Source organism: Amblyomma maculatum, chromosome 11 (assembly GCF_055883805.1).
Source record: "Amblyomma maculatum isolate TAMU_Amacu chromosome 11, ASM5588380v1, whole genome shotgun sequence".
Classification (NCBI taxonomy): Eukaryota; Metazoa; Arthropoda; class Arachnida; order Ixodida; family Ixodidae; genus Amblyomma; species Amblyomma maculatum.
This window is the reverse complement of record NC_139354.1, coordinates 5,109,830-5,121,300: the sequence shown is the minus strand read 5'-3', so window position 1 is coordinate 5,121,300 and position 11,471 is coordinate 5,109,830.

The following is an 11,471-nucleotide window of genomic DNA, read 5'->3' as shown; positions in this document are numbered from 1 at the left end:
CGGCCTTTCCGAAAAATTTAACGCAGCGCCATTTTGCTGCATATTACGGTAAAATTGCATCGGCTGTTACTTAGTATGGCACGCAGCCAACACTTTAATCTTCTTAGTTCGTCACTGTAACCGAATAATAAAGTGGCATAGCGGTAGTACTGGCTCATTATGGCCCTACTTGTATACCTGCACATTCGGGCTAAAACGAATACACAAGGTGCCACCGCATTGGTTAATACAGGGATTTGTTTCATAGCCTTATTATTTTAAAGGTAAACATCAACTAGTCGCAATTAATGAAATCTGCAAGAGCTCCCTGTTTTCAGAATATTCATCTAATATTTCCGGGTTATATATAGGTATATAGTACATGTGCATTTTGGAAGTGAGGCCATGCAGTAACCCAGCTAATTAGCTTTATATGAAACACGCTTTCAGCTTTCAATGTCAGTAAAAACGATATTATGACCCAACCCTGGTGAAAAACCGCCTCAGCTAATTCGTTTTCGGAGCTTGTAACATACCTACGAATCGTTTCAAAAAGCATACTTCGCCAGCACTTCTTTAACCCTCAGCCACGATACGTTCTATTCATTCGGCTCAGTCGTATTTGAAGACGTCCAAATTTGACAGACAAATGCCGAGAGGCAATTCGTTGTTGAACTGCGTCGTGGTGGGCATAGTTAAGAAAGGTAGTAGATCCGACTCCGCGGAGGAACTTGTTTCAACAGCACTGAAATGAAGGCATAGAACGGCTTCATGACGGATGCTATTATTTGTATCTGGGTCAGGGCGCAACTGATATGCTCAAATATTTTTTTTTTTAGTTTTGCTTTTTTTTTTTTTTTTTTTTGCATCCGAAATGAGAAAGGTCATGTTACTGCATCTTACTAGGCCTCAGCTTCCATGTAGTTGAACGTGGCACAAGTCATCTTTTGACAAACTATTACAAATCAGTGATTACTGTGAACATAAAAATTGAGCACATGCGAGGCACAATGCAACTTCACCGTCGTGCATTCGGCAATAAAACGTCAAAGTGAGCGTGTCCACAAAATTGCACTTTGCTTATGAACTACTAAAGTGATCCTCGAAAGGAGACAACGTCACTGAAAAAAAGAACAGACCACAGTGTTCAGCTTGAAAAATCCGATTTCGAAATGTAATGACAAGAGTCCATTGTGACCTGCAATAACGAATCGCCTTCGGGCCGCAATACGCACTTCTGATTAAGTTGTTCTACTTTCTACTGGACGTGCCTTGCGTTCAAGATATGTTAATTCTATCATGGATGCAAACCAAATGATGGCACCCCTTACTTCATCCTTTTTAATTCTTGAATACGTTTTGATTGAGCTAGTAGGTTTAAATGTAACTTCACCAGATTACTTTGTTACATTCCCCCCACGTCCCAAATCCCACGGTACATTCGACAAAGGGGCAGTGGGTTGCAGATTTAAGCTTTAAAAAAGAACGTCTAATAGTAGCTCCTTATGTAAACAATTAGAAGGCGAGGTCGACAGGGAGGATAGCTAGCAAACACAAGAGAGGCTTCAGGGTGCAGTCTTCGAGCGCCAGGTCAAGCATCCTGGCACCCGAAGGCACCAGGCGTCCTCGGCGTGACCGTTTATCTTGGGCGGTGTTTTAACTGTCGAAAGGCGCAGCCTTAAAGACGAGTTCAGCATCCTCAAAGCGCGCATACAAAGCGGAAGGCATGCATACAGACCGCTTTCAAGTGCTCGAAGCGAGCACAGTCAACCAAACATTCAAAGTGTTCGCACTGCCACAGGTGCGGGCAGTAAAAACGAGCCCGACGTAGCTCTCTGGCGCCGCTGCAAAAAAGAGCAAAAGCAAATACGAAAAGCGTTTCGAATGGGCCGACGCGAATTAGATGAAAACAAAAAGTGCTAAAGCGTTTTGAACTGGCCAATACAAAGTCCAATGATCCGAAGGCGTTCTTCGTGTGGACCGACATGAAGGAAGTCTGGAAAACATCTGGAAAATGGCCCGCTGTGCCGATAAAGGAATGGGGGCCATGGTAGTGAGACGTTTGCGCACTTTTGATGTTATTTTTGTTGGAAGTAGCGTTGCCGGGCGGCCCACAGCAGGGGTCGATAACGAGAGATTTGGGCTGCCTTTTACGAGCCCGTACCAAAAACAAGGTCTATCGTGTCGGAATGCGGACACAGCCGGATGTTTCAAGTACCGTTGCTGAGAAGGCAGAAACGTGCTTACCATGTCGAGTTGTACGTCAGCTGGTCAGGTTAATTATTATAAACTTATTTTTTATGCTTTTTTTAAATAACAACAACCCCTTCGTGATAACGATATATACGCTGTAAAGCTTTTATTGTGATACTGTGTAATTCGAGCGTAAGCGATCAAACAGTGGACGTGTCAAAGAGAAAGTTCTTCATTCGAGAGCAAACAATTTTAGTGGCATGTTTATAGCTGCTAATATACTACTTCGCGTAATAAAAATCTGGAGAGTAAAAAATAGTTATCAAAATAGCGGTTCAAAATGTTAGAAAAAATATGCAAAATCTCAAACTAATAGTGAAAATCTGAGTGCTGACTTTTCAATGCCGAGATACAACATAACGACCCCAGATGAGAATGTCTCCCGTATAAGTAACGTAGCGGCACAACGTTTGAGGCTGCTGTGAAGGTCTAAGCAAAAAACCCAAGGCTATGTAAAAAAAAAAAAAAGAAAAAAACAACTATTACATCGGGCAGCGTCCCCACAGGTGTCTTTTGTACATAGGAGTGCTAAGTAGGTTTAACTTGTTTGTGTGATGATTACCATTTGACCATTATTATCGAAACTATTTGTAGGGACAGCTGAGATACCAATAAAAGTAGTTTAATAAAAAAATTCTCCGCCTTTAAGGATATGACCCGTAATCATCCCACATATAAAGACCCCCTTCAACCAAGCCATATAAACTTGTCTGCGTGGCCTAGAGGTAATGTGAATGTGTCCTGGCAGGCTGATTCTGATGTCCCCCTCCCATGTGAAAGGAGAGGCCCGAGTTGACAGCTTCTGCCAGACGTAACGTCTGGCAACTTTACGTCCAACCAGTGCACAACCATGTCAGCTGCCGGTGCCATTCTCGTGATTTGTCGCTCACAACGCCAAAGCCGAAGCTGGATTTTCGCTGAACGGAGCCTTTAACGTTATCGCGTTAACAAGCTGCTTCGATGGGCAAGCTGAGAAATATTCACCCAGTCAGCCTTCGTCGTTGAAGGAACTGTAGATTTTAACAGTAAACAGATTGGCTCTTTTTTACGGCTTCCTTACCTAAATAACAGCACGATGAGTGCGATCCACGTGAACGTCACTCTTTAGTCCAAAAGCGAAGAGTCTAGAAACAAGTTTGCATGCTAGCAGAAACTATGAAAAACAGAAACGGTGAGCAAAGGAAGTCTGACAGGTCACTGTGCTAGAAATAGGACTGCAGACTGAAGACAACATCCTGGCACAGCAACTTTTATTGCGATAGCAATACTGCGCCAGGTTTCGGCCCGTCGCGTCGTCCCGGGAAGGGCCACGTTTGATTGATCTTGAGCAGCCGCGAAGAAGAACGCTTGGTCACCCGCAGCTAATGCTTTCATTCCGCATTCGGTTTAGCAGCATTAAACCCTTCTCGTTTATATGTGGGCTGGTAGCTTTTTAAAGGATGAGATTAAGTGTCCCCAATATTGTAGCCCCTCACATTGATAGGGCGTGAGAGGATAATAATGTAGCAGGCAAAAGAAGCTTCCACCGTTGCTATCGCAATTAAACTAGGGTTAACCAGAGTTAAACCACAACAAATATTTTTCGTGGCGACAATCATCACAGCTGTCAAAGGTGAAAAAGTAGAAAAAGTGGCATAACAGAGCTCAATTTTGAAGAAAATTGAGCTGGTTGGGGCTTTTGGCGTCAGTGAGATACGCATACTGCAACTACTCCTCAAGTAAGCGCAAAAGAAGAGCAAGACGAGTCTACAAGACACTGTGTCATATCACCCAGGTAAAATTTGCACCGCATGTGTGAGGTTCGCGTACATTCTTTTTTTTTCTTTTTATTCCACTGGTCTGCGTATGCCTTTGGAGAAAACAAATTTGCACAATTTTGTTCTTTGTGTGGTGTCCATGTACAGTACTCACGGATTGAAATAGGACACTCGGAGCGCGTGGCCGTCGCTGCATGCAGCGCCGCCCGTGGATGCTCATGGAACCAAGCTGCTGCATTGTGGTATAGCGCGAGGGGGAGAACATCTAAAAAGCAGAACTGCTCCTTCCGGTCGCCAATAAGCCGGCCTGTTGTTTACCACACTGCCTTGCATGCAGCGACGGCCACGCGCTCCGAGTGTCCTATTTCAATCCGTGAGTACTGTACACGAAGAGATATCTATTCTATGACAGGTGAAAGTGTGTGGTACAAAGATTAAGGTGCACGTACATTCAATTAGTGATCTTTCGGAATGCCGTTTCTATATCCATACGGTGGGAAATTTGCTATGAGAGACTGGCGAATAGTAGGGGACACCTTCAGGAGCTGTCCGGTCGGCGTGCAGGAACAAACGTTTACAAGGTTTTTAACATTGTGGTAAGTATCAGGCGCTGTGTTTTCACTGGCGTTATAATCAACGTGTGCGACATTCCTCCTTCTCTCGTTGCGTAAACTAGCAATGAAGGTTAACATTTAGGAAATTTTGTTTACCAAGCACTGCAGGCCATTACAACGGGCCTTAGCGGGGCAGGTACGAGGGTGCCGAGATGGACACAATTTATGGTAGAATATGAATTCAGATTAATGATTGCATGGTATATATATGGTGGTATATATATGGTTTATGGTGTTCATAACCATAAACAGCTTTAAATACCGCGAGGTATCTTTCTGCTCTGAGTATTGATTCGGCACCATATAAAGTAGACCCAGACAAACAATTATAAAGAGAGAATATATGCCCAATTCGAGCAGTTTAAATTGTAGACGCAATATCAACTGTACTCGGAAACAAATTTAGGGTAACAAAATAGGAATTGAAAGTTCATATATTCATCAAAATGCTCGAAACAACACCACAAAGCATAGAAGAGGTTTGTGAAATTGGCGCAGCATGCACAAAAAGATGCCGCACGTGTTGTAATGACAAATACTTATAACATTGTGGACAATCCTGGTTACGGGGCAGTGCGAGCAGTGTTACGAGCAATCACTTAACTCTCTCTTGATCGCCTCTTAGGCCATCGATTACCTTGATCAACTGTTTTGCAAGTGCTGCAGAACACACATTTTCATGAGAGGAAACACGTATCCTCACTTATATTTTTGACGACTGCAGCTCCGGTTTCCGCGGAGTTACTTCCTTTTCGGCAGGCGATGACATGGGAACCAGAAATGCTTGAAGAGTGGCGGTCTCATGCCAACCAAAATGGTGTGGAATTGAGTCAGGACATGCCAAAAACTTACAGTCAGTAGCATATTCCCACTACTCCCAATGCAGAAGTTTGTGCGTTTGACAGCAGCAGCTTGTAGCTTTGAGTTCAGCTCTGATGATGATTTCGGGAGGGCTACAGGAGAGCATGCATATTTTCAGGTTCAGCTCGATCTTGAAAAGTTTCGCGCACGCATTGTGTGTTCGCTGTGTTCCGTTTTTTGGTTTGTTTTTTGTTTTTGCTAAGGTTTAAACAGCCTATCAACTGGATCAAATGCCGCCGACGCAGGAGTGGATAGAGGTTTCACTGCGATGGGAGCCCGGCTGTAGCTGGGCCACGATGTAGGCCTAAAGCTGAGAAGTGAATGAAAAAGAAAGAAAAAAAAACTCAGCCCTCGACTTCTGACTTTTCGACTCAGATCATTGAAATTATTTCCGCAAACGGATATAAATACATGCATCCGCATTTAGGAAAAAACAACTCACGATGATTCGGACGGATACTGGAAGAAAGTCGTTTCTAGTATTTTACATGGACATCGGGAAAGTTTAGTGACTAAAAAAATACGGAAATGTGAGAAGTATCTGCAACGGCCTCTTGCAATCCCGAATCATGCTGCAAAAAAAAAAAAAAAAAAAAAAAATCTTCAAAGCTTTTCTGGTTCTCCTAGTGGTGCATTGCACACTTAGACGACGCGTAACGACGTCATCAAAGGAAGAAACATAGACAGCCGTCCGAAATTGTTAAAACTAAAAAGGGGCAAAGTGGAACACTTCCTCTATTTTACATCAGTTTCGATGAGGTTTTTATGTTTATATACGTGCCTATTCTACCTTTCCACTTTTCTTCTTGACCAAGTTCGCACTGAGTGTTTTCACACTAGTGTAATATTTAACTGAAATAATATTTGTCTGAAAGATTATCTGGCAGCTAAATTGTGGTATATGCTATATAACAATAGCGCTGTAACACTTTCTCTAAGAATTTTTTTATAAGGCCCCACAGAAACACTTCCTTTTTTTCACGGTCTCGAAAGAGTTAATGTCTAAATTTCACCACGAGTTGCATCAATCGCTAAAGAAGGGTACTACCAAATACTTAACTTGTCACCGGGCTGTTTTTAGCATACCCGCGATATATGCTAAGTATTGCGATTATAACCCTGAGCGTTCTCATATTTAAAAAAAGTTAGATGCAGTTATCGTGCGAAATGAGCCCCATTATTGTACAAAATGATCCTTAACAAAGGTTCATTTTCCATTACCTTATCGTTAACTAGCATGCACTCCTGCAAACATGCTGAGTTGCGAGGCAGTGGACGTCTTTCTACAAGCCCTGGGCGATGCCTTGAGCACATACATATATTTATCTTTATGTCGTTAATAACAAGAAGAATAAGATTGAGGTGGAGCGCATTTGAGAAGCACTCTCAGATTATTACTAGCAGCTTACCGGTATCGCTCAGAGGAAAGTATACAACAGTTGCATTTTATCTACCTATGGGGCTGAAACGTAGAGGCTAACCAAGAGTGTTCTACTTAAGTTGAGGACAACCCAAAGGGCTATGGAACGAAAAATGGCAAGGTAACATTAAGAGATAGGAAGCGTGCAGAGTGGGTCAAAGAAAAAACTCAAGTTACTGACATTCTAGTGGAAATCAAGAAGAAGAAATGCGCATGGGCAGGACACGTAGTGCGAAGAGAGGATAACCGATGGTCGCTTAGGGTAACAAACTGGATTCCAAGGGAAGGAAAGCGTAGAGGGGGCGGCAGAAAGTTAGGTGGGCGGATGAGGTTAAGACGTTCGCAGGGGTCAAGTGGATGCAGCCTGCACAGAACCGGGTTAATTGGAGAAATATGGGAGAGGCCTTTGCCCTGCAGTGGGTAAAGTCAGGCTGATGATGATGTCGTGAGAACTTCTCGTAGTCGGCTTGTAGAACTGTTTTCCCATTCTATAAGCTCATTAGATATACTACGCTGTGCATTTTTGTTTTGTTTTGTTTTTGTGTTGTACCGCGTCCGTAGCCCAGTTCTACATAAGGCCCGAACCACAGCTCGGCTGTACTCACTAAATAAATAACCCTTAGCAGCAGCATACACAGTGAGCCAGAGGCGCGCGGTGAACAGGTTATACTACGTTGCAGCCAATGCGATGTCAGCAGCGCAGTCTGCACATTTCTTCGCGCTTCAGTGAGGCACGACCAAGTGTGGCCAAGCAGGTGGTAGTTAATTACGCTGCCTTCGGGAAGAACCTCTGACATATTGAGCTCTGCGTCGCAAGCGTGAGCAAACGGAACCCTCGAATTGTATAGTAAATGACTGAGAGCGGGCCACGTGACAGCTTAAGAACGGCCAACGTCGGCGCCGTCTGGTCCGAGCGGAAGATCCGACCAGGAAAACCTGTCCTCAGCTGGAAACTATTCATTACTATCCAGACGCACAAACTGCAGGCGCCGGCTCGTACACTGCCCTTGCCAAGTCGCGCCATTTGTTCTGCCTTAGATAGTTTTAGCCCGGGGACACGCTTCGAAAACTCCTAGAGGTTCCTAATGCCAGACGTACGGGAAGAGGAGGAGGAAAGGACGACGAGGGATGAGTGTGCAGCAAAGGCGTCCAGGAAGTCATTCTCCGGTCGCCGCCGCCGCTGCTGCGAATATAATGACATGCAGTCGTCGACATGGCGGAGGCCCAACGGCAGGTGCCCTTGCGAGGGAGTAGAATTCTTTCTCTTTTTTTTTTTCAATTTTTTTTTCTGGGCGGGAGTAGTAGACGGCTGAAGATGGCAACCACGACAACACCTCTGCTGGAAGCTTCCTGGGCGTGCGCGCAGACTTAGCGATCTCTTATGCTCTCGCCAGGCGTGACTCCGAGCTCGCGCAGTTCGTGACCCTGACGGTTACTCGGCACACCAGTCTTGGAGAGGAGGGGGATCCATATGAGCACGCCTTCGCGGTAAAACCAAAAGCGCGTCGATGTAACTTTTAGTTTTGCTCACGTGAGTCGTCGCTAGCAGGAAGGAAATGCAAATGGGCCCGAGAGCCGCCACCTAAGGCGGGACTGTGCATACAAACGCATACGCGCGTTCCTTTGCAAGGATGCGAGCACGACTAAGACGGATGCCGCCTTACCGTAGTTCATGGACGCTGCATATTTAATTCCGGTCCGAGGCGGTACCTTACGGGCGTTTGCTTCCAGGGGTAGCATGCAAGAAGCGTTTATGAGGCGATGTGTTTGAGAAACATCGGTTCCAGAGAAACCGCTGCAAGAGGTTACACGGTGTCAAGCAGGCAGGAAGCCGCTTCCTTTGGGTGTGCTCAAGTACGCGTTGATGCGTGGTCGAGTAGTGCCATGACCTGCACTAGAGTGCTCAGAAGCCATGACAGCCGACCACGAGGTAAGCATTCAAACATCACGTCATTACAAGCAAGGCAGTTATGCGGACAAGCTGCTATGTACACAGGTTAAGGAAACACTGTATAAAATGAAAGCACAGAAAGAAGAAGCACAAGTTTATTGTTGCATTCATTCATCTGGAAGAAAACGCGGAAATACAGCAAAAAGACACGAACGTTGGCGCGCTTCATTGAGTTGGGTGAGAGTACAAGCTATAACGCCAATAAATGCGGACAAATTGAAGCAGGCAGAGGCAGGATCACTAGAAAGATACATATCTTCTATACAACTTGTGTTTTCTCTGGCAGACAGTTATGTACCTTGAGGAAATAACTGCTGTGACATCGACGAGAAGCTAAACTGACTTGAGGATGCAAAGATCAGAAACAATGCATTTCGCAACCAGCGAAATAATTTTTTATGCCTTGCTGCCGAGCAGCCAGAAATTGACGCTCAGTCGGCGTTGAATGTAGTAGTACATTCGAATGCTTGCAAAAGATAACTGCGGCACATTTCGAAACTTGGAATGAATGGTATTCCACCCTGAAAATAACCGTTTTACACGTATAACTGCGTCATGGCGTAGTACAGACACGCAGGTAGAAATGTTTCCTGCTGTCCACAGTAGCTATTTGTATCGAATAAGAGGGGATGGGGGAGTGTCTGTGGAGAAGAGCGCCTTGGCGGTACATGCCCCAAAAGAATATCACCAAGAAAAAAGATGAAAAAAAGAATATTGACTTCACGATTGGGGGGAAGAAGGGGGGGGGGTGCATTCAGGATCCCACTTGACTAAGAGCCTGGCGTAGTGGGTTGCAAATAATAGGCTGTCACGTCGAGATTATGTTAAGTGAGTGGGCTGCACATTTCATGTCATCTAGTTGGTTCTCCGTACCGAAAAAGAGGGAAAACTTCATAAACTTGATATTTGTTTTTGAACTTCGCATTCTGAGCAGAATTAGATATGATGTCTCGACTGAGAATGCGCCGAGATTTGGAGTGGTCAATAAAGAAAGCCCTCGAATTTGTTCCAGGATCGAGTGACAGCTATGGACTATTCACAACCCTGTCGCCCTAACCTCTTTTAAAAGGGCTCACTCCCATTCCTACCTAAATCACAAAACAACCAAACACACGTGTTGACGGATGAGTCTCTTTAATTTAATCAGGATGGCTCTGCGGCCTAGGTATTGAGAGCGGGAGTTAGGCAAAAAATTCCCATCGGCCTGTCCACGCCGCTAGCACACGAAAAACCTGGCATTAAAAAAGTGTCGCTTTGCAGCAAGCTGAGTTTTGCGGAACGGCGCAGTCCTGCAGGCTACAAACATCCGATGTGAGGACATTCCATATATACTCTCGAAGAAATGTCCACTGCTTGGCTGAGTTTCGTGGCTCATCTATGCAAACAATATTCATAGAACTTTGGGTACGATGTACGACGCATTGCTTTCACAGCATTCAATGTTGAATCACTGCTGCTGTTGATGCTGAAAAAAAAAAGCGATTGACTTCAGCAGCTTGCTTGTTCAGAACATACGGAATATGTATACAATATATGAGCTGCACTGCCCCTCACTGAATGGCACTCCCTGTTTTTCATGCGTAAACACGATGGCGAAGGCGAAGCTAGCTTATTAAACTATCACTCCTTATAATAAGAGAAAGCATTTGACCCGAGAAAATCAGGAGTAAACCCCCCGAAACTAAACTATGTTGGACGAACCAATTTGTTGGCGTACTGTGTTTAGTCATGACTACACAACGACGAAATGCCTGGAAGTAAAGAAAGTGATAAACGGTAACGGAGAAAACTGCGAGAAACGAGCCTCAGGCTTTTCGCCCTCTACCTGGAAGATATATTGCAATTGCATTTGTTCTATCTCAGTAATGCAGACAATGAGGGCGAAAAGTCTTTTATATATTTATATTTTTCAAGCACATGCAAAGTTCCTCTCTGGGTATTACGTAATGGGTGACAAAAATTTGAACATGTAAAGAGGAGAGTGCGCCTGTAACCTGAGAAACTGAACAATAAACAAAACTAGAAAAGGGGGGCAGTATTTTGTTACATTTGACGTAGCATACGTTCCATTCGTTTATGGCAAATTTGGGAAGATTTTCTCTCTCTCTCTCTCTCTCTCTCTCTCTCTCTCTCTCTTTTTTTTTTTTTTGAGACATGAATGTTTTGTTTTCTACCAATGTTGCTTCAAGCCCTGCAGCTAGCATTTTTATTAGACTATTCTAAATTCGCATCCTCGAGAAGAGATACGGGATAGCTTTGTTTCCAGCGACACATCTAAATATGGACCGTTGAAAGAACACCGCGTAACGACGCTCGTGCCGCAACCCGAAGTAAGCATGGCCAAACATGTGGAAATATCAGAATTCATTCACGCTATCCTCAGAATAAGCCGCCCACGCGGAATGAATAAAAGGAAATATCAGTCTGTTACAATCAAACGCCTAGACCGAATGGAGCCCCCAGCACAATGGTGATACATCTATCCTCTGCAAAGGCTTCTCACGTCTTTGCGCAATGCCTTCTTTCTTTTTCTTTTCCTCTTTATTTACTTCTGGCTGAGAGGGAACGGGCTCCTGGAGAACCGTTACAAGATGGTGGCGCAACCGGCCGGAAAAGGAGTCCTCGATTCCCGGCGT